At 40.4% G+C, this 20485-nt stretch overlaps 1 protein-coding gene across 3 annotated transcripts in view; it reads right to left on the minus strand.

The window, feature by feature from the left end:
- The window catches only part of AGTR1 (angiotensin II receptor type 1), a 30265-nt gene extending 14574 nt beyond the window's left edge, over positions 1-15691 (minus strand). Inside the window, exons 1-4 of one of the 3 annotated variants that reach the window (XM_087740556.1) lie at positions 15555-15685; positions 12729-12889; positions 11338-11459; positions 10226-10343 (exon numbers count right to left, since the gene is read on the minus strand). The gene's annotated coding sequence lies outside the window, so the exon portion shown is untranslated. Of the gene's footprint in view, positions 1-10225; positions 10344-11269; positions 11460-12728; positions 15320-15554 lie in introns of those variants that run through there. The other 2 variants (XM_087740557.1, XM_087740558.1) reach the window with 2 other exon arrangements.
- Between the last annotated feature and the right edge of the window lie 4794 nt (positions 15692-20485).

The raw sequence follows: 20485 nt of genomic DNA on the forward strand, positions 1-20485 counted from the left end.
AAAGAAAGTAACACAGTTAAGCACAGTGACATTTAAATCACTTTGAAGTTTAACTCATATAATATATATTTCCACCACTAGATGTCTGTATTTATTTTAAAATAAGGGAATTGCTTTATTTTCTATTGAAGTGCCATCGCTTTTCAAAATACCCCCTTCCTTCAAGATTATTTAAGATGCAAACACAAGGCAAAATACCTGTCATTGAACTTGTGCATTTATGTAAAGTATAATGTACCAGAGTGAACTATTTTAAGGGGTTTTTTTTAGTATCTACAAGCTTATATCTAATTTCCTTTATTCTAGTACATTCCTGGGTTTTGCTAACCTTCAGTCCAGTTCTTGCACTTGTAAGTCATGGAACAAGATCCTGATATTTTATTTTTTCAAAGACATCTGCAGGTTAAACTCTCTGAAGTTTCTGAGCCAAATTAAGAAGATTTTTAAAGGGAGACTAAAAGTATAGTTTACTTTAAAAATGCAGATGGAAAAATAGTGACACCTACTCATTAGACTAAAAGATTATTTTAAAACTAACTAGACATGTTGTTAATCATATAACTCTTTTTGCCAAATATCAGCCAAGGATTATTCTTGAAAGTAATTCTAGGTTATTTTGACTCAAACGTGTATTTTCCATTTTGGAGGAAGATATTTTTATTGTTGAAAATGCCACTTCAGAACTATTTTTAATCCTTTTTTTTTTTTTTTTTTTTAAAAAAAAAAGCGATTTAAGGGATTTTTGGAAATTGAAAGGCAACGTGAGCCTACATATTTTTTGTTACCCAAATGGTGATTTTTAGACCTTGTGCTGTATATATTACATGAATTATAAACAATTTCACGATTTGAAAATGTAAGCATCTTTAACACTTTTTAGCCCCCCTCACCTCTTTTACTAATGGACCTGGGTTTGTCATTACTCCTTTGGACCGTGTCAGTGCATTATGATGTTACTCTGTTTCAAATTATTTATTTACCTAAATAGTTCTCTAATGCTAGTAAGGGCAAACAGCTTTCAATCCAGATAGAGAAGAAAGGTTCTTAGTGTTATGATGACATTTATTTTACTGAAACTAGTAGATGAACAAAGTAGAACCAAAAAATTTATATCATCTATATTGTCTTGTGCCAGATAAGTAGAAATAATCAGTGTCTTGTCCTATATTTATGTCAAACGGGTTATACAGTGTCAGTGTATCTCTATGCACTTACGGGATGTTTGGGTAAAAGCATATGATGTTTATATCTTGAAGCTGCTAAAAATAGCAGCATTTAGAAAGAACAGAAGGGATATCTAGAGATAGAAAACTAGCAAGCAGTTGGCTAGGTTTAAGACTCAGAATAAAGAAAACTAATCTTTCACTCGCACTTTGTGTTAGAAATGGATGCAGCAAAAACTGGCGTAAGTGAAAGGCCAGGCTAAAACACTAATTTATGGGGCTGTGGAGTGATAAACAGAATCTTCCAAGTACTTTTTTGGGACATTAAATCCTTAATAATGCTACAACATAATATGTGACAAATTTTCTGTATGCTCTTTTTAACAGCCTACAGTGTAATAATGTCACAGTTATAATTCTAGCAGTTGCAGCAGCAGTGGAAGTTTGGACTATTTTCTGCATATACTCTTGTACTTACAGAGTGCAGAAACATTGGAAATATTTCTTCATGCTACTTAGCTCTTCGGCCAAAGTTAACTCTACCAATTCCTTCCTCATGTATGTTTTTTCTTCCAAAAGCTGGGAAATCGTGATGTACGTATTGCTATAAAATTTTACTCGCAGCTGTTAGTGCCAAGGAAGGATTGCTCAACTTCACTAGAGTTTCTCAACCTCACTAGAACTTAGTGGTTTAGTGAACGCTAGCATGGCAATGATTTGGGGGGGGGGTTTGTACAGAAGTTTGTTGACTGACTGATCCACAGAGTACTCGCTATGGTTAGCCAAAAGTCTTTCAGTTGAGAGTAAGTTTCAGTATTTTAGTTTATAGGTTTCATTTTTCAGATCCTCTACGTTTAGGTTTAAAAGTAAACGTTTTCTGGGAGCTCATCCTCTATACACACATAATTTTGTTTTCCCTGCTGTTAAGGGGAGGAAAAACATTCTTGGGTTCAATAAATGTAGAACTGGACTCCAAAACACTGAAGGATTAACCATTTTCAACATGCAGTCGTTTATCTAATCTCTTGAGGAAGATCAGTGAGGTGGTGGTTTTAGATATCACTGGTTCTGGCCTGACAGTGTACCCCATACTCCAGATATCTTAGATTTCCCACATAATTTCTGGTCTCTTTTTTTCATGTTTATCCATCAGAGCAATCTCCGTTTTCTTTCTTTGACCGAGGCTGCATGAATGTGTTGCAAACTCTCCAGTGTTTAATATGTCTTAGGTATTACATATCCTTAAAGAGATGTGAATATAAAATTATCTGCACAGCAGTAACTTAAAACTGAAAAGATAATGAAAAAAAACAAAGTAAAATGTTTTTCTAGCTCAATACTTCTGGTTCAGTACTTCTGAAACTAAACATCAAAAGGCTAAGCTTCAGAAAAGATGATGTCTGACAGGATGTGATATCCCCATGTGATATCCCCTTGTCCCAGTCACCTCAGTTGCTCTGTCTTGACAGGAATGAAGATCATCTTTTCCTTATCTAGGTTATTAAACCTATAGCTGAATTAGTTTTTAAATATGAAAAATGAATTGTTATAGTAGGAGGCAGTCACTCTTCTTGTTTATACCACAGAGTAAAGAATTGCTGCCCCTTCTAAAAGAAGCTGAAGACACTTAGACATATTAAGACTTTGAAATGAGGGCATTAACTATCATCATCAATCCAGCACGGATTTTTCCACCCCTGTCCTAGCCATTAGCTTTACCAAAAAGGAAGACTGGTACCCTTCTAGGAGATAAAAATGATAAATAATGAGCAGGCTAATCTAAAGTCTGCTTATCAGGGACATGTCATCTCCTCATATTGCTAACAACGCTATTTACTGCACATTAGATGCCAGGAAAGAAAAAATAAATCTATTTCAGATCAAGGTAGGACTAGAATTTCTAGGGTTTTCAGCATTGACATGAAAAGATTTTTGAAGGGCCACACAACGTGAAGTACTGGTTTATTATTAATATACAGCTTACTGCACATTTGTAACTTCAGATTTGATGCCTGGCTATGTAGTCTCTTTAGGGTATTTGGAAGTACCCGAAAGAGTCAATAGTTAACAAGAATTAAGCCATCAAGTCCCAGAACGAATAAAAGTGAGATTAGTTTGAGCTGCGAAAGGTTACATGTTGCACGGTTACTTTCTCTGAGTGATAGTAAACGAATGGATTAACACATTTCCTTTATTGCAGCTGGAATTGCCTATATAAAATATAGTGTGCCCCATGTGATCATTTTTAATAAAAGACAGAAATCAAATTCAGGTTTGTTAAGTGTGAGTGAAATCATGTGATGAACTTTAAGTTTCTATTCTAATAGCTTAGTTCCATGGAATAAGATGTTTTAAAGTATTCTTTTTTTAATTACACAGCTGTACACATCCTACCTGGATGCCTAACCACAGACCTAAAACTTCTATTGGCACCATTATTTCCATCGGGAATGAACCACAAGCTTCTACTGTGAACTCCTCCAACCTGAGGAGTAAGGGAATTTACATTAATTCTGGGCTTGATCCAGATCTGTCTTTCAGCCTTACATTAAAAAGGCTGTGGAGAGGCAAGAGAGAAAAAAAATTACCGAAATAAAAAGCAGTGCTGAAAGCCCTTATCATGCCCTCTTCTAACAGAACAGAGATCAGATGCAATGTGCGAGGTATCTCCTTTCAGATCATATATAACATCGCAGTCCAACTTACTGGGTATTTCATATACCTATTAATCTGTCTTTAAGGTTATGTGGTCTTCACTGAAGCTTGTGGGTGCCTCCATAAGTATATGAAAATAGCAATAACAACAACTGTTCTTCCTTCCCAGCTTGTAGGAGAAATCCTGTGTTATATTACTGTGATTTCAAGCATGCAGAGCTTAATAAGGGGTTACAAGACATTTTCCGTGCTGTTTTGAGTATCATTGGTCTCTGGTCATTCTTATTTCTTGCTGGAGTGAATGTCTTTGTGCATCCAACACTGAAAGAGTTCTTAGTATCACTGTCCAGATCTTATCAGTATTAGTCAATGGTTTCACTGCTCCAGTAGAAGGTAGCTATCAACTGGAAAGTGGCCTTTTGGGGGGAATAAAGGCCACTTCCATGAACTGCTCTGAATGCAAGACAGAGCCTTTCTCTTCTACTGCTGTTCAAGGAAGAGATGACGTTCTGAGCAGCACAGAGAGACATCCAGGCAATTAGCTTGTTGTTTTGCTGTTTATTAACAGTATCTGAATTTGTAAAGACAATAGTTTAAGCTCGAGAGGCAACTTGGAGGTGCCAATTGTGCCAAGAATTGCTGAGGCCAGAACTGGCTCTGACAGGAAGAAAACAGTACTTGCACGTAAAGATCCTTTATAGAACTGAGGCTCTTCAGTTTTTTATGCCCATTTTGAAATTCAAAACTATTGAAAAGGTGTCAATATGATTATCAAACTGAGATCATCTCCAGTGCTCAAGGAAAGGAAAGTTTTCTGGATTTCTCTTCTTATTGGCATTATCTCATTCTGTGACTAAACCAGCTGACTTGTCTGTACTTCAGTCACTTGCTCTTTCTCTAGTTTCACTGAGGCATCAAGAAACTTGCCTTGTAGCAATGCTGGGGCTAGTCTTTTGACGGAACATAGTTCCCACTGAGTTTTTTACCTTTACAACTTCTTGAAAACAGGAAAGAAGTATGGAGTCTACAAATATCAAAGATCCCGTAGCAGAAACAATGCATTTCTGTTATCTAAAACACCTGAAAGGATGATGCTTTAGAGCGCTGCTGCAAAAGGCACAGACTGTTGTAAGAAGCGAGCTGCTTTTGCTAACTTAGAAAAGCACGTAGTTAACATGTGCTTTTACCACATAGATTTTACAAAGCTCCTGAAACTCGGCCAAACTTTGGGAAACTGAACCCCACTGGAGGGAATGATGCAACTCCTATGAGGTCACTAGAGACAAGGTCAGGCAAATGCTGGAACTCTCTCATGTAGATTGTTGCTCTTTTGGTGTTGTGTGAATAGTGAGTTTTCGAAGAGGCATGCTATTAAGGGCATGGGCAACATGGAAGATGCGGAGAGAAACATTTTGGATGGGTAAAGGAAAGAAGGCTGGGCTTTGCTAAGGAGTCCAAACACAAAGGTTTTAATGAATCAGGTAGGAAAGGAAAAGTTGGCCCCTCTTTTGTTAAAACACACAATGAAAATTCGTAGCATGTGGAAATTGGTTTTATAAAGCAGAAAGGAGTGAGAGGTTAGTAACCTCAGGAGTGCTATGTAAATCTTTGTTTTGGGAGTCAAATGAAATCTTGGCCTCTTTAGAGGTTATTATTTGCATTCTGGGATTTATCATTTGATGATGACAGTTATGTGTAAGTAATGTTTTGGGGCCTTGAGAGTAACAGCTACTCACGTAGACTATGGCTTGTAGAACTGAGCCCCAAAATATTAGTGTCTCATGAGGATTCCTTGCTCACAACCTGTTATTCTGTTACTGACTCCAGGACATGAGAGGACACGTGTATGTATTGGCTCTTCCTCACAGTTTTTGCAGCATATAAAACTCTTAACATGTTGTTGTATTTTAATTTGAAGCCTAAAATATTAGAAATGTGCATCACTTAACATGGCGTGGGCCAGAGCAATCTCTGCCACACAGATTCTTTTTCTACAGGGATGTGGTGCTACTCCTGCAGGCAGCTGTGAGGAAGCAACAGGTACCCAGTTCAATTCTCTAGATGCCCCTGCCTCCCATGATGAAGACTCTCCACACTCTCAGCTTTTATTAACTGAGATGAGCCAATGACAAAGGTAAATGGTTATATCTTTTAGTTTATTATGGGTAGCTGTACTGCAACATAGAACGTGTGTGAAATGAAATGTACTGTGTTGTGAAATGTGGGTCCCTTCTGCTTTTTGGTCCAGGGAGAAAAAAAATGTGGTAAAGGATAAAACGCCTCTCAAATTCTGTTAAGAATGTTAAAATAACAAAATGACATGTGTCATTAAAGGATGGAACATAAGTATTACTATAGGGAGGCAGACAAAAAAAAAGAAATCAGTATAGCCAGGTAAGGAATGGCTGTAAAAGGGGTATTATAATCTACTCTGTGAAAGTCCAGATGCTGAGTGAGGTCAGTAAGTATACACTTACCAGCCTCTGGGTAAAAACAGGTAAAATTTACATAAGTTTAAACTCTTGGTTATATTAGTGGTTGTTCATAATTTAGCAGAAAATGGGATTTCGTGCATCTAAATTAAAAATGATAATGTTCTAAACTGGTTAATGCCCACAGCAATATGCAATCAATGTCAGAATCTTCTCTGTCACTGGCAGAGATCACAATAGAAAATGGAATGGAAAGGTCAAAGCTGCAATTGTTTCCTCATGAATCAAATCACCTACTTCTGGGAGAAAAGGATTCTTCTGAATCTAGGTACCAGTTCTTTGGCCTTTTTCTGTTTTACAGCTTTACTGTGAAAGACACATTTTACTAGTATAAAACTAATGAAGGTGATGTTTTAATTAGGTTTCTGTTGCTTGCTCTAGGCAAAGATGTTTGCAGGAGGACAGGTAGACAAAGACGGGAGGTAATAGGACTTCTTTGTGGAATTTCAGATTAGTCCAAATGGAGGCTTCCTTGCTTTGTCCTGGTAGTTTAGTTTATTCAGAGACCACGGTGTCATTTGCCTACTCTCCCACAGTAACGTCACTCCTCTTCTGCTAAGCCAGAAGATGCAGAGGCAAAAGTTAACATGACGTACGCAACTTAAGCTCTTGAACAGCTTTCCTTAGTTAAAAGTGAGATAATAACATGATGAGCAATGAACTCTGCAAGATAACATTACTTCTACTTTTCTGGTACAAGAAACTGCCTTTCTGTACTTTCTTGTAAAACAGTAAGAAAGGTGCTAAAAACAGAGCTTACGTACATAAATTTGCGCCAGGTTGCGCGCAAATCAGTAACGTTTTGACGTGTGGAAACATTCTGATGTAGGTGACACCTTACCTATACATTAATCCTCAAAAGGACATTTTCCTGCCATTAAGCTAAATCACCAGGGTGAAGCCATGATGCACCTAAGAGCTCTACAGGCTTAATACACAGTCCCTTCTGCAGGATGTGCTTTTTATTTTTACTACCCCCTCATCCCCCGCAAAAATAGAAGGCAAGCGTAAATGAATGAATAACATTTAGAAATGCATTGTGCAGAGCAATACAGTTATCTTCATCTGCAACAATGGCTCATCCGTCAGAAAGTGGGAGAGAAAAGAAACACTTAAAATTCTCTGCTTCTACTCCAGAAATGGAGAGACCTCTGTCAAACAGAGGTGTTCCACTTCGTAATCTAATGGAAATTAGACGAGTTGGCTGAGAGTAGTTCATGTTGCACATTGTTATCTAAAAAAACCTTCCCTCTCCAAAAACCTCTAACAAATCACATCACTGTTTCTTACCTATTACCAATGTGGTTAAAGTGACTGATAGAAGCTTTTGCTTTGAGTAATGAAAACATTAACCAAAAAACAAGCACACATGCAAATGCAGCACGTCTATGTGGACACAGACATAGTGATATCACTGAAGTATCTGTCATGTTAACTAAACCAACTAACGCGGAAGTTGTATCGCTACATTTCCAAGACCATGGCTAGTGATTTCCATGTAACTTCCCACTAGTCAAACTGTTACGGCTCTGAGGAAAACAAACCTCACACTGAACATTTTTTTTTTCTTTTGACTTCATGCTGAAAAATAGTGTTTATCTTACTGAAGAGGCAAAGGCAAATGTATTGTGGATTCCTGTGCAAGGTAATAGGCGTTAGATTTCAATACCTTCGTTCAGAGGAAGCTTTGTCTTCCATGTGTCGTAATTCAGCAATATGTAATAGGATTTGGTTCACCGTGTCTGATTGAGACACTCGATTACTTTTCTTTTATATAATTAATTCAGAGATCCTTACAGTGGGAAAATATCACACTACGCCTCAGAAAAGACTTTTCTTCCTTAAATGAGAATGTTAGGAACAGCCTGGAGGGAAAAGTTAAAAGATTAAAAGCAAAGGATCAGCATGGAGCTTCTTAATGAATACCTCATTAGGGTCAGAAAAAGGGAACCAAAGGCAGAAAGGAAAGAAAACAGTATGAGTAACTGGTAAAGTACAAGAGTTTATTCAGACAAAAAAAAAAAATATCTTTTAAAATGGTAATGCAGCTAAGCCCAAAAGAAGTTAGTATCATTGTAACTGTTAGTAAGTATAACATGGAAAACATAGAGGCCTAATTGTGCTTTCACTTGCACAGAACTCCTGTTACGGGCAGATCATTATGAGGACTAGAATAAAATTTGAGTAGCCAAATATAAAGACAAGCAATGTATCTGTGATTTTTGTACAAGTCAATTGGACTAGTGAGGTGCCAAGGGGTTAATCAAAGAGAATGAAAGGTCAAATACAGACACCTTAATCCATGTCAGTGTGAAAGGTATTATCACCCATGAAAAAAACAGATAGTGTGATCCCTAGTGCTTTGCCTGGAAGGCAGCACACTGAATAGAATGATACCAAAATAGATGTTCTACCAAAAGAGATGTTCTGCCAAATTTGTACAGCTTGTTTCCTGGTTTTTTTTTTCAAAGTAAAATTTATTGCTCTATTTTGAAAAGAAAATTCACTAGTGAACTCTCTTTACTGTCCTGGCTCTGAGATGTTCCTTGTGGGTACTGAGGACCAGCAACAGAGATAGCAAAACCAAGAAGGCTGTTACAGCCAGAGTGCAAGCTAAGCTATGTTGCTGTGAATCAGTGCATCCTGAACCAAGTGCAGTCTTGGTTCTCAAGCAAACATAACTGCGCAGATGCCCGGAAAGGGTAGCGTTGTGCCCTAAAAGGTGCCACATGAGCTCTACTTTAGTGCTAGGAAAATTACCGGTTGAGCTGAGCAAATGCTTGGATGTGTGGCTGTCCAGTACTGACGTGGCTTTTTTTGATGGTTTGTTTAAGAACGTGGAACAGCATCATAAAATATATTTAAAAGCAAAATATTTTTGAACCCTTTTCCTTTGAAGTGCTTTTTAGGAGGCACATGGGTAAAGACATATCTTTTACCTGAAATAAAGCCTGATTTGAGAAAAACTGTAATTGTCTTATCATGGTAAGCTGCTAATAATAAAGCCAAGAGGAAAATAATAAAGAGAAATCTACCAGCAGAGCTAAAGTCCCACTTTGAAAACAGGTGTTCATTCCTGCCCCATGCTTTCCATTTCCGATTGTCGTGCGTTAAGTAAAGAACCTAAGGAGGGAGGAAATCCTGAGCAACTGCCAGAAACTGAGTGCTAGCAGACTAACTCTTGGGCTCAACAGGGAGGAAAAAAGGAAAATTGTATAAACAAGAATGAGGGGAGAAAGAAGAAAAGCTGAAAACCAACAGGAGTTTATAAAGAAAAGGATGAAAAGGTGACGTACATCCTATAAACTCAGACTGGGAGGGACATGCATGACTCCTCAATAAACAAGTTCAGGCTGCATCTTTGTACATTATGTGCTGCCTGCTTCAAGCAAATGGTCCGGCCAGGCTGTGCTGATGCTGAAGCAGGGTTAAATGGAGGATAACTGCCAACAGAACATTTTTTAGGGAAGTCAACTAGCACATTTTTTTCCCTTGCATAAGCCCCCCAACATAAAAGTACAGCTGTTCAGTGGTTTATTGGAATGTTTTACTATTTGCATGGGTCCCTCTGAGCTAGAAATGCGGAGGCACAGTACTCCCATTCAGTGTATCCGTCTCAATTTTCAGAAAACTGAGGGGACTCAGGAATGCTGTTTTATTTTCTATTTCTGTTCCTATACTTCATCTACTGATTATTAGATTCCACTAGCCAACGATCTATCAGTAACTGACAAATTTGTATGCCCTAGAAGTAAAGAAAGGAACAGATGAATCGCTGAAATTAGGTGTTTGGTTAACTCATTCTTTGTTTTGGCCGTAACTCTAATTATAGCTTTCATCTCAAACAGTGAAATACTGTCTAGATATTGACCTTGCCCAAATTCAGTACCAGTTTCTTGAGATATTGCCAGTTACCTTTTGCTGAAGCCTGCTTTTTGTCTTGTCTTCAATCACGCCACTCACTGATGCATTGCCAATCCGATCTCACCTTCCTGCTGTGAGGTCGTCTTCAGTTATTACCCATTTTCTGTGCCTGTAAGAGAAATGCTACTCAACTACAATAAAAGGAGATAAACACCGCAAATAGTAACCATAGCTAGCGTTGTTATATAGTGGATACCTGGCAGGTTTTGATATCAAACAAAACCCAAATGGAATGAAAATTGTAAAAGACACCTGACAGCCCAAAATCTGTAGCTCTTTCAGATGATGGTGCAACGGAGAACACAACAGCATGCTATTTCGAGCATGATGTTTTCCTACCCTTAGTTGCAATTCACTTGAAAGCTCAAAGTAATTTTAGTATAATCCACCATTTATCTGAAGATAAGGCCATAAATGATTAGACCAGCCATTCTATTTCATATGTGCTTTGTCTCAATCACAGCTGTTAGGACTTACAGTCAAGATAACTTCTTTTCACTTGTTTGTTACAGCTGAGGTAAAAAAAAAAAATCAAGTACAAGTATCATAACTCCCCTAGTTTGCCAGATTTGTTAAATTCCCTAAAATTTTCAAAAATGACACAGATTCTTCTAGAGTACATCTGTCAAATTAATTTTTTTTTGTTTTGTTTTTCAAAGGATAAGTTTTAGAAGATGGTACAGAACATGGTATGAGTCCTCTGAGTACAATGACTGTCTATTGGTGAAAGTGATCTTAAGAGACAAGTTTGTTGATGGAAAGGGAACGGAAAGAAATATTGTGGTCAGCAAAAGCGTACTGGCTTGCTTTTCACTGCGGGGTTTTTAGGACCAGAAGGAGGAAACAGAAAATGATACCGTGATTAGTAACTGTCCGTGCAATAGCAGCTGTATATAAGAAAACAGCTCTGCTGGAGCCTTTCTGATCTTCAGGATGCAGCATTTGGGCCTCATACATGAGGTCTATATACTTTTAAGCTCTAAGAGTAAATTATGTTGCCACCTATTCAAAACTCTCCAATGTTTTTGAACTCACCTTGTGTATACATGCCAAAATTTTAACTTTGCATAAAATTTTAATTCCAGAACTGCTTTCTTATTCACCTGGAAAACAGTATCACGCTTCTAGAGTGGAACCTGTATGCATCATGTCTTGATAAGTAGCAAGGGTTCAATTCTCAGCAATAGCAACCTGTTTATTCCTGTTAGCATGGTGGAAACTAACCCTACAATAGTGAAAAGAAAAAATTAGTCTTCCCTCCACATTCCCCTCTTTTCACAAATGATCCACATTTTCCCTTTTGTCTTCAGAATTCCATGAGATTTCTAAAAATTTCTCTTTGTGATGCTCTGCAATTTTCTCTTACCTAGGTTCTCAAACCTGATCCTAACAATGCAGAGGCTAACTTCTTAGAAGTACCACAGGCTCCCTTAAGATGAATTGTCCAAAAATCAGAACTGCTATCCAAGAATACTGCAAAATTGTTAATTAATATTTGAGAGGAACACGTGGTAGAGCACAACATCCGCATTGCTGCACTTCTGATGGAATTGCTGCGCAACTGAGAGCATGAGGCACAAATACCAGCAGTAAGCTAGATAAGGCTTAAAAACTGAAACAAGATTACCCAAAGGCTAGAGATTTAGCTGTACATACAAAGAGCCTACAATACAAGCAGACCGCCACGGGCCTGTAGTGGCCAGGCTATACCCTGACCTAGTCCTCGCAGCTGTAAACTGTAAGTCTTACCAGGCTTGCAACTCTGAAAGGATTCTGAGATTATACTTCTCATTCTGGAGAGAGATGGATGGTTTCAAATCAATGGATCTAAGAATTTGCAAGGGGTCTGATGTGTAATTACTCTTTAACTAGCATTGCAATCTAAATTAATTGTGAGACTAGTGCTCATTTCACTTTTTTCTTCTCTGCTCTGTCATTTGTTGGGACAGGTCTGAGCCTATTCCCTGTCAAGTAAGTAGGCTCTTTCACTCAACCTGGGCCGTTTCACTTAACTGCCCAAGTCCCCTTCATTATAGCTAAGGAAACAACTGTGGTGGTGGTGTTTAAACTTTCAGACCTCTCTTCACATTAGTACTTTGGGTGCCAGAGGAGATATGTTGCTGGGTTGCCAGTATTCTTGTCACAAATAGGTGAGGGTTTTATTTTGCTTTGCTGCCCACTCCCTTTCCCCTGACTTAGCAATTTGGCCACTTTCTTTGGCATATCTATACACTGCCCAAGTAGATCTATTCATATGCTGATGAAGCTTGATAACCCGTTTCCCCAACGCAGCTTTAGATATAACATATCCAAATTAAATTTTAGTCTATTTCTCCTCTTATTGAGGTGTCTCCTGGAAGATAACCATTAAATTCAGCTAAAAAAAGCACAAGATTAACCATGTGAGTCAGACATAGTATTTGATTAAAATAATGCATAAATATCCCTGCTCTCTATCCAACTCAAGACAGAACATGATCTTTTATCAACTCACCAAGGCAGAAAAGGAGACTTGAAGTGTGGGGAAGAGAGATACACGCCAACCACTCAGAAACAACTGGATGCTTCTCACAGTGTGATAAGATGCTCTAAAATTTGGGCAGTAACAGCCACAGGAGAGATTATGAATACTGGTGACACTAGGAGCTTCTGGACCTCAAAAAGGTCCAGAGAAAAAGGAGAGGTAGTGAGCAAATGAGAGTAATTTGTGACTGCTTAAAACATTTCCAAGTAATATTATACTTTTGCATAAACAAGCATTTAACTAGGACAGTGTAATCAGAGTATGTAGTTTATGTAACTTTAAATTACCATATTAATTACTGGAGCTGTAGTACCATAAGAACCATGTAGAACCATAAGCAGTGACAGAGAAAAGGACTATGTAAATGTATTCCTTTAACAAACACAGAGGATAAAATTACCACAGTGCAGAAAACTTAGAAGTGTAGTAAAATACACTGAGTGTCCATTATCTGAAATAAAATTTTTAACGGGAATTAACTCTGACACATATCTTTGTCTGCAAACACAGTCCATACGTTTCAACAGAATTATTCTAGAAAGTGTAAATAAATCACCATGTTTACATTCTGCATCTGCCTCTGTTTTTATAGTACTACAAATAGCAAAAAGAAATGAGATACATTTTCAGATATTTAATACCATTAAAGATAATATTCATTCAGTGGGTAACACAAATACAAATCATGCATCTTCTCGTTCTAAGTGGACTGTAAAAAGCAGGTTGTGGAGTTGTGACGTTTTAACCTGAAAGGCGTTTTAAACTCTCCTCGCTTCTGCAGTGCTGTGGATACTGGCATTTCAGGCTGGTATTTACTGCCCTTTAAGCCGGTAACTTCTAGCTGCAGCTTGCACATGCTGTCCAACCCAAGCAAGGTACTGTTTCCAAGCAGAAAGGCAGGACACCTCATGCCATCGGGAATGGGCCCACTTCTGCTCTCCTCCAGTGTAAGAATTAACTCTGTTTCTATCTAGTACCTTGACAAAAAGTTAGGGGAGAATGAAACCAACTATACTCAAATTTAATGATAAATGTGACTTCCCTCTCTTCATCATACAGGACCACTTTGCATTCTCAGTTCAGCAACATAAACTAAGAAGCACTCCATAGTCGTAACTGATTTTTCTCTGCTACGGAGTTCAAGTTGTAGGGAGGAAAGGTGTACAGAAAGACCATGTTCCTGCTGGAAAGGCATATAGTGAAAATGCTTAATACATGAGCGAAAGCTTAATTTCTAGGCACTTCATCGTATTTTTGAAAGATGCTATAATTTAAAAGATTATGGTGGCAACAAGCAAAATGGACTCCCATAGTCAGGAGTGTGCAACATTCATCTGATATTAAAACAGAGCTAAAAGAGCCTTTCTACATCACCATGGTAATTACCTGCTTCAGGCCATACTCAATCCTCCGATTCAGGCAAAAGTCTAATCATGTTAGCAGTGTGGGTTCACGCAAGCGAAAAGAGAAGACACCCTCCCCTAAACAAAAATCCCTCTTTACCCTCATCCCTTTTTGGGGTTTGTAATTTTACTGAGCCCATTTACTAACTTGTCCCATGCTATGCAACATAAAACAATAGGAACAAGTACTGCTACTTATGGAAGTGATGGGAATTTACAGTGAACTGTAGCCTGCTCAGGACAGAATCCTGCTGTCACTTATTGCCATACACCTTATTAATTCCAGTGAGTTTGCAGAAATATAGAAATGGCTGGAACTGAATCATGCAAATTTATTGCTTGTACATACTGCGATCTGATTGACTTATTTAGTTACCGCTATGCCCGTTGACTTCCTCGGAAGAATATACAGCTTGTGTGCCTGTAAATAACTGATAACATTTTAAGTGTTTTAATGTATGAAGAGTGGGAGGACAGTAAATATGTTACAGGATTTCACCTGAACATGTCAAAGAACTCTAGTCCAGTTTCATTTTTAAAGAGTCCAAGCTAAGTTTAGAAGCTGGCTGATGCCAGGGGGACAAAAAGGGGGTGGGGGAGACGGCATTTTAACTTTTACTAACTAAAATTCCATCTCTGGTTCCAGATTGCTCCATTTTTTTTTTTTTTCCTGTAGAAAACGATGTCTGGTTATGGAGGGTATGCTACACAATTTTGATGATACCAATACTAGTCGTTAACTGGTGGAAGTTGTATTGCCTGTTAGACTGAGAAACAAAGCGTTTGCACAAGTCCCCAAAATCATCAGCATTGCCTTTAGTGATTTTTGATTAATTCATATCATGAGCTTAGCACAGTAATAAAAATTTCAAGTGCTCATCTGATCTGGACCCGAGATAAGAGGGCTGGCTCTTGCAGGCTGTCGGGGAGAGCCTTGGCGGCGAGGTGGTGTTCCTGCTCCGAGTGCCGTGCCTTCTGTCAAAGGGTGCCTTTGCTTTATCTCCCAGCTGCTGACAAGACACGAGAGCTGACGCACAGGGCACGGCCGGGAGTCTGCGGGACATTTAGCTGTCTCCAAAATAAATAGGTGGTGTGGGCTTAGTGAGCGGGCCTCGAAGGGCAAGTCGGGGCACAGGGCTTATGTGCCTGCATTTTGTCCAGAACTGAGACTTCCTCTGCCAACCTCATCTAAACAAAGTATAAATTCAGCAGGAGCCTGTACCAGAAACCACGGTTTCCTTCCCTCGGGGCCAGGCGGCTGTTCCCGAGGCGGGGGTGAGGAGCGGCGCGGCGGCGGGCTGCCGGCCGGGCGCCGGCGGCAGAGCCGGCGGCGGGCGCCCAGGGGCCGCCCCGCGCCCGCGGAAGCCGGGGCCGCCGGAGGGACGCGCCTTACCTGGCTCCGCGGAGGGCCGGCCTCGGGGCGAGGAGCGGCCGCGGCCCGGCTGGGGCGGGCGGCTCAGCCCCGACGGCGCTGGCACCGCGCTGGGCTGGGCTGGGCTGGGCTGGGCGCTGGGCTCGGCGCGCTCTCCCTTCCCGGCCGCACCGCTCCTCCCGCTCCGCTGCGCGGCCCCTCGATTTATAGCGAGGGGCGTTGCAGCACAGCCCAGCTCGCCCGCTGTCTCTCCCCACCCATCTCCCGGGACAGACCCCTCTGACCCGTCTCCCTCCCGCTTCCCCCCTCTCCTCCACACGCCCCCCGTCGGCGGGCACGCCCGCTGCCGGCGCCCCCTCGCCCGCTGCGGGGGCGGAGGCGGCCGGCCCGCATCGCTCCGGCGGCAGCGAGGGGTGCCGAGGCGGGGTGACGGGCAGAGCGGTGCCTCTCGGTGCCGGGCATCGCAGTGCAGGGCATCGCAGTGCAGGGCCAGCGCCCAGGGACTTGCGGTTACTTCGGGGGAGGGCGACTGCCAGCGCAGTGCGAGGGGTGGCATGGGACGCCCGCTCCTTCCTTTTGCCTTCAACTTTCTGAAGTAGGGGTCGCAAGCGGCATACAAACATTTCCAGTTTCCCTAGGAATCCCCCCCGGCCGGCTGTGAGCACAACTGAAATGTTCAGATCATCACTACTGAAGTTGCAATATGTGTAAAATTGCCAAAATAAATCTGTCAAACTTTATTCTCGGGGAGTAGAGGGGAGAAGGAGACAGGTATGTTAAACCCCCTTGGAATATGTGTCCTAGGAGGTATGCTCTTCATGTCACTGCTGGCTGACACAAAAAAAGGACTTGTGTTGGAGGGATTGTTTGTTTGTTTCTCTCTTAATCTGGATCTGGAGCAACTTTTCAGGCAGGATTTCTCAGATTGTCATGCTCGCCAAGAACAGGATTTCAGAAGATCTGTTTTATTTTAGGGTCATCTGACCTTATGGACAGAGCTAATGCTTCCAATGGGAACTGCACAACTGCAAATTGCTTTCTAATCTTTTTATGCACCTAGTGTTTTTTTGAAGGCCCTCTTAAGGAAGACATCGTGACTTAGGATGGCAATATCTTTCAAGGGTTGGCAGTGTAACTTTATTGTGGCTAACAGCAATTAGGATCTACTTAGTGACAGGAGAAGGCAAATCAAGAGGAAACATTTGGATTCTGCAGTAATAACAACTTTAGCTGGAATAATAATTGCTTTTCAGCATCTGCACATGTATAATCAGTAAGGCCTTGTCTGGCTATAATTTGTTTTTGAAAGTCTGTTAGCTAAATCAGAGGTTCAGATAGAAATGCAGAACTGAGGCACATTACGTGAACTTAATTGTTCCAGGCTGTGTCTGATGGGCCATGAGTGCGTTACATGGAGGCACTAATTCACCTGTAACATAATGTTTTGCTCTGATCTTATTTATGTTGTGTCAAGAAAAATCATGTGCGTTTTCATCAGAACAGCAGTCAGGATTGAAGCAGTCTATATTGGCAGCAGGCTGCCCTCCTGCCACTTGGGGAGTTTGTAATTGGCTTCCACTCTGAAGAGATCGTGCTGAGATATCTGCTAATGATGAACTATGTGCATGTTCACAGATTTATCATGACAGGGACTGGAAGCTACTTGCCAGTAACTACTATTCAGGCCTCTACAGGCCCTGAAGCCAGCTACAGCAGCGTGCTCTTTTATTCCCATATACATTGTTGGTTGTGTTACATGGGGCTCTTGACATACGGGACACATTTATTACATCCAAACAATTCCTTGTACATGTGTGACTGATTACAAAACTCTACTGAGTATCAATGTATTTGGCAGTTATTGCACAAATCTGCCTTAGTCTGTTCTGTGGTAAAACCTGCTGGATAGAGCTGAGGGGAAGGAGACATCCATAAGGTGATGCTTGCAGGGATTTGTCCTCTAGTGGTCTGTCAGTTCTCCTAGAGCTGAGCTGAAGGAATTGAAGCCAAATCCCAATGCCAGCATCAAACACCGGCTACTTAGAGTCACAAAATGCCTCTGGATGTGCGAATCACTGCCTGGGATCAGTTGTTCCCTTTATTACCTTCCATCATCCCTTCTCTTCAGGAAAGGGATGAGGAAAGTAGATGATAACTGTACTTTTAACCAGAATAAAATGAAAAAAATAAACTTCTTTTTTAATTGGATTCTTTTTTAAAAGATGCATGTGAAATTGAATTTGGGTCTGCATCTCTCTGTTGAGTTCAGTCCATCTCTGGTGGATGTGCACAAGAAAGAAGATGTAATTTCATGTAATTTTGGGAAAATCTCATTACCAGCAGTTTTGTGTCTGGAATCCCAGTAACAGAATTGTAACATGATGAGCACTGAAACATGCACTTGCTATAGAAATGTGATTTACAGGAACATCCAGTGAATAATAGACTTGATGACTAGAATTCTGTTTTCATTGAACTGCTGTAAATAAAGAGGCTTCTTCCCACCAGATTTGATTGAGGTGTCTATAATGCAGAAAGGGCTTCAGGGAGCAGGTTTCATTCTACTGCTTGTGTTAGAGCCAACAGCTGTCATTAAGAAGCTGACTGCACTGGGCAATTTGATTGCTATCAAATCAAATAGATAGCTCTTCTAATAGAAATGTTTCTTAAAATTGCTAGTACTATAGTAAGAATAAATTGTTTAAAACAAATCTTCACTGGGACCTCAAAATAATGTTGCCTTTAAAACCCTCTGATTTTTAGTACGTATTATGTTTGGAATATTTCACATCTGAACCTTTTGGTTGTGTTTTTTTCACATTTTCAAGATTTTTTTTTTTTCTGCAAGAATGAGAAGTAGAAAATTATTTTCTTTGTTGAAAGCTGATGTTCCGTACATAGATCTCCATGCCTCTGGGCTTCAAGAGCCAGGCTTGAGGAAAGCACCACAGGTTGTGAGATTTGTGGCATGCTGCTTCTATTCATTGTATTCTGTTGTATGTATTTCTGATGCATTTTCCCACTGTTGCTTCTTTCGGGAAACAGACCGGACTTTTGCACATAGAATATAGCTGTGCATTTGCTTAGAAGAAGATGAGTAATTCAGAAGTAGGTCTTTGCCTGTACTGGAAACCTGTACATGTCCTGGTAGCAAGCTGATTTTGAGTATGCTGATGATTTGCCTGAAGGTAAGAAAACTTACAAATGCTTTTTTAGGAACACTTCTTGTCAAAAGACTCTCCTTCTGCCATAATAAGTACTTCAGTCACATCATGTTTACATAACTAAACCTTTTCTGAGCAAAGGCACCAGGAATTGATCCCAAGTCAACGCATCTATTATTTAGAATTTTTCATTCTTTTTTGTCGGTGAACTGCGTTTTCAGCGTGTGTTCCATTCCTTCAGATCTGCTACAACTGAAAGTTACTAGAAAACGTTAAGAAAAGAAAATTTTGAAGAAAAAGTAAACATTCTAATTCTCAGTGTCCTCCTCGTGCTCCCAAACTTGTTCAGCTGAAGGAATAATGTTAGTAGCTTGTCTTGTGGGAATAGGAATGTATGTCACTGATGTCATCCACTCTCTACGTGAGACCACTGGAGACCATAAGGTTCTGCTAAAGCTAGAAGACTCTGCTAAGAGTAATATGTATTTGCATATGTGAGAGGAGGAGAGAGCGAGAGAGGGAGAAATGTCTTTTGGGACAAGCGAGGGAGGTCATTTGCAGACTTTTGAGCAGCAGTGGTGCTAATATCCACAAGGTCTGCCTCTCCAGAGCTATGGAAATTTACATTATTATTTTTTTCTGATGAGGTCCTTGAATAATTAAGATAGCTAATCTCTTTCCAGGAAGCTATATGCTTTAACTTCTAGTCTTCCTCAGCTTGTATGATTTAATTGTATCCCTTATAATCATCATAGCATACAGCAAAAGGGGAGGCTGGAAAATATGAAGACTCTAAGGAAGCCAATGTTTCATATCCCAGAATTTTCTCAACACTTTAAGTGGTTTTATTTTGATAGATAAGTAGTAGATTTTTTGTTTGCCTTTAGGAGGCTGAACTGAATGAGAAGTGTGTGACATCCTCATTTTCTAAAGTTTATAAAATAGGGCAATTATGTACTTATTTTCATATCGAGATTGGGTTTTGCTAGATCATTAGTTTAACAACAGCAACTGCTTTGGGGGTTTGGACTGTTGAATTCAGTGGCAGCTATAACATGTGTAATGGGCTTGGAGGGCAGGGGTTGCTGTGCAGGTGGCCAGCAAGAGCAGGCTGGCTGCCTTCTGGGTCTGGATCGCAGCGAGACTGTACCACATCCGTGGGTACGTAGTGAGTGCAACGCGTCCAGCCCTGCACTGCTACCGGTGGGGAAATAGTATTAGATGGTTCTGTGGGCAGAGGAGGGATGGAGACTTAGACTCTTCTTTATTCCTAGAGTAAATCCATGCTTGATGAAACTGTCAGGTCACCAGATTAACGCAGAACCCTGACCCTTCTCCCAGAGCTCTTTCTGCTTTCTGCAACAGAAGGCCAGCTGCCTTGGCGCAAACTTCATGTCCCCCATAGACTTTATTGGGGCTCCCAGGGGATTGAGAGGATCTGTAGGAAGCAGAGGTGACAGAGCCATGTCATTTTCTCACTGTCCTGGGAAATGGATGACAGAGACCAGCCTCTTTTTGAGGCAGGGATCTCCACACCAGCAGCAAGTATTGGGTGCTGCGCTGCTGGGAAGGAAGGCCTGAGCCAGACGAGCCCAGGCGCTGACAAGGCAGCAGCCAGGGGCTGGGCTCCCTGAACTGTGCTCACACTGCTCTGCAGTCCACAGGGTTGGGAAACCATTGTCAGCTCTTTGAGAAAATAACTGGAAAGAATAATTTGGGAGATGTTTCCTCTTCTTTTGAAGACTTTCTTAAGAGTTCATGACATAAAGTTTATCTTCATGCAAAATC

This window comes from Nipponia nippon, unplaced genomic scaffold (assembly GCF_047370975.1).
Source record: "Nipponia nippon isolate SJK-2023a ecotype South Korea unplaced genomic scaffold, ASM4737097v1 scaffold_7, whole genome shotgun sequence".
Classification (NCBI taxonomy): domain Eukaryota; kingdom Metazoa; phylum Chordata; class Aves; order Pelecaniformes; family Threskiornithidae; genus Nipponia; species Nipponia nippon.